Here is a 3982-nt window from a genome sequence, read left to right on the forward strand (position 1 = left end):
ATGGAAAAACTTTCACATAATTTTTAAGCAGTAATTCTTACCTACTTTAAGTTACCTGAGGAACTTTTAAAATATCTGATGCCTAGATCAGGCTCCCAGTTCAATGACCCTGGAATTTCTGGAAAGAGGAGCAAAGTGATTGTATGTTTTTAACGTCCTTAATGGCTCTACTGCTGAATAGACACACCAGCTTACATTTGGAGCACTACAGGTTAGGACTGCCCCCACCTGCCAGAGATTCACTTTCTGTCCATTTCTACCATTAAGGAAAAGGCTACATGAAGCAGTTGGATACAAGGTAGAGGTGTCTACACACTTTTCACAATAAAAATACAAAAGCCTCTTTTAGCTTTCCATAATTTGCATAAAGACCTGATGCAAAGTGTTATACCAAAAAAAAAAAAAAAAAAAAAAAAAAAAAAAAAAGAAAGAAATAATAGGCTATCCAATATTTCAACTTGCTTCCTCATTTTTCCCTGCATTACAAAATCTGGCCCATTGGGTTCTCTGGCCTCCATCACTACCACCACTGCTTGGACTTGGCTCTTTGTCAAACTACAAATTGCCAGAATTTTCCGAGAAGAGCTTCTGAAAGGTTTGAATTAGAGTATGTGCCTGTGCCAGAATCCATCTTTCTAAGGAGACTTATAGGTAAATCCTGTTGAGCAAGATTTAATCTTTGAGAAATACATCTAAGATATAAGTGAAAAATGCCAATAAAACAAGACAGATTTCATGCAATATGTGAAAATCTTTTGAGAATATTACATACCATTCATGTTTTACACAGGTCATTTATGTGAACTATTGGAGAATGAATAAAAAATTTTGATTTTGGTGACAGAGGAGGCTCCACATTGTGTTCACTTGATTGAAATCCATAGTTTTCAGAATAACCTGCTTGCAGGACTTTCAGGTATTATATACCCTTTATTTTTACCTTTTAATAAGCAAATGTGCTTTCCATCCACATCCACAAAGATAAGATTTTGGCCTTTACTAGCAAACATCATAACTACCTTGAGGGGTCAGCATGCATTGGAGGGCTTGCTCTTCAGTATTTCTAATTCTGAAGGTCTGTACTGGAGCCCCAGTTTAGCATTGCTAAGTCTCCAGGTCATGCTGATGCTTCTTGTCTGATGTCTACAGTTTGTGGAGAGTCTCTGCCTTAGCAATTTTATTAGTTGAGCTTTCAATACAGTATATGTATCTGTTGACTGACAACAAATAGTTTTCTTCTTGCCAAACATCTTGATGTTCCAAAGATCCATATACAGTAACAGACTCAGAGAAGTGAACCACATCTATATTAAGACTGTCTTGTTTCATCTAGTTCTAGTATATTTAATTACATCAATTCTGAAGAAAAAACTTGGCATCACAGATTTTTTTAAGACAACCCAACATTCCTTCTTAAACTTTTGGAATTTTTTGCTTGCCTAGTAAATATAAGCATATGAGTTCAAGACATCCTCTAATATTTTAAGAAAATTTAATAAAATTAAAAAATGCTGTCGATAAAAGTAAAAGGACTCATCCTTGAATACATATTCTAAAAATAAATAGTAAATGTTCTGTGTACTGCGTTTAGAAAAATCAACAATATACTTCTGAAAGTATTTGCCTGCATGCTATTATGTTTCCCTTGATATTGGCTATTCACTTTTGCTATGTAAAGACAGAAGGCTTCATGTATAATGCACTGCTCCTGTCCTAAGGAAATGAGAACAATAAGGCTGTGTCATTTCTTAGTTTGCATCATTCTGCTATTTGCCGACATTATTTAATGATGTGAGGCTGAAAGCTATAGACTGGAGGCAGTAGGGCAACTTGTGGAAACTGAGGGACAAGTCCAATTTAGTCAAAGGGCCTTGACTATTTGGAAGACGCCCAGCAGCTTCCCCTTATCTCACCATCTCTCGACATGGTCTGTTATGCTTATTGTGGGGCCAGGGCTCTTAAGAATGGTGTATCTAATGATAAAACAGGGAGATGACTCAGCAGTGGGTAAGAGAGCTTGATGAACAAGTATTATGACTTGAGTTTGGATACCAGCAGCCATGTAAAAAGCTGGGTGAGGCCACATGCTGAGCTATAACCCCAGTACTGTGGGAGGTGGAGACAGGAGGATAGCCAAGGCTTCCTGGCTGCCTGCTTAGCTCCAGGTTCAGTGGGAGAACTTGTCTAGAGTGAATAAGTAGAAAGTGAAAAAGCCAGGCACTCAGCATCTTCTTCTGGCCTCTGTATACACATAGGTGTACATACCCCCTTATATACATACACCACACACACGCACACACCCACACACCCACACCCACAAACACATACACACTTTACCTCACAGACCTTAACTTTCAGTGGCATTTCAGGGGCAAAATAATGGATAATACAATGACATCTACTACTAGATCCCCGAAACTTACGAAAAGTGATCTTGTCTATAAAAAGAACATTGCACATTTGTGATTAAGGATACACACCTTTAGATGGAGCATTGTCTTGGCTGATCCAGTTGGATCCAGTCTAATCACATAAGACTATAAAATCAGATTTTTTTGTGGATTAGAAAAAAATGATAATTTGGGGCTTGGTGAGATGGCTCAGTACTTCAGAACACTGGCTGCTCTTGCAGAGGACCCTGGTTTGGCTCGCAGAACCCATATGGGGGCTCACAACCATCTATGACTCCAGTTCCAGGGATCGGACACCCTCTTCTGACCACTGCAGGCATTGCATGACACAGGTGCACTCACATACACTTAAGCAAAAGAAAAGAAATAAAGAGTGGAAATTCAAGAAGGGTCAGAGAGCTATGGCTTTGCTGGCTTTGAAGATGGAAGTAGAACCAAGGATGTAAACACCTGGAAGGGTCAAGGGGAGCAGATTCTCCCCTGCAGCACCCAGAAAGCAATGTGGCCTTGCCAGCATCTTGGATCCAGGGAGGTTTGAGTTAGACTTTCACCCATAGAAAGCTAAGATAACTTTTCATTGTTAACTCCCTGAGCTCGTGGTACTTTGTTATACCAGCTACAAAAATTGATTGCAATGGAAACACAATATTTAAGAAAAGTAGGTCAACTGTGTGGAGGCAAGTGTTAACCATTAGTATAAAGATGGGAAGAAGAGATAAATTAGCAGCAAGAGCTATAGCTTCAGGTAAGGCAGCCTTCCATGTTGACGTTTGTGCAAAGACATGAAGGAGGTACAGGAAGAACACTTCAGGGAATTCAGAAGGCCAAAGGCTCTCACTTTAGCAGTGTTAGCTTTCCGTTGTTGTGACCATATCACTGAGAAAACCAACTTAATGGAGGAAATTTGCCCGTGGGTTGGTTTCAGAGGACTCAGCACATAGGGACTTTGTTGTTTCTGGGCCCATGGGATCATGTGATAGAGCAAAGAGGAAGACGGGAACAGTAAAGAAGGGACAGGGCATGGGAAAGAGGGGGAAGAGAGGGAGGCATCTAGTCAGGGCCCACTCCTAGTGGCCTACTTCTGCCAACTAGACTCCACCCCTTGAAATTTTAACCCCCTCCAAGTAGCTGTGAGATGGGGACCAACCTTTCATCACTTGAGCCTTCTAGGACAGTTCAATGACGTTACATGATTAGTTTCTGAATATCAACTTTAAAGAACAATATCTACACCAAAATGCCAAACTTCCCATCCTAAACCATGTGATGGTTTATGAAAAAGGCTCAAATTTCCACATATGACAGTCTGTATTTTCCAAGGAACTAAACAGTCTTGTCTAAACAGCATAATTCACTTTTTTATAGTTACTAAAGTACACATGAAAAAAACTGATATTATTTCACTCAAACCATATCATTAAAAATGTGAATACTAGCTAGGCGTGGTGGCACACACCTTTAATCTCAGTAGAGGCAGGCAGATCTCTGTCAGTTCAAGGCCTGCCTGGTCTACATAGTGAGTTCCAGGACAGCTGGGTCTACAGGGAGACCCTGTCAAAAAATACCAAAAA

The sequence above is a fragment of the Nannospalax galili genome, unplaced genomic scaffold (genome assembly GCF_000622305.1).
Source record: "Nannospalax galili isolate Female #2095 unplaced genomic scaffold, S.galili_v1.0 scaffold1016, whole genome shotgun sequence".
NCBI lineage: Eukaryota > Metazoa > Chordata > Mammalia > Rodentia > Spalacidae > Nannospalax > Nannospalax galili.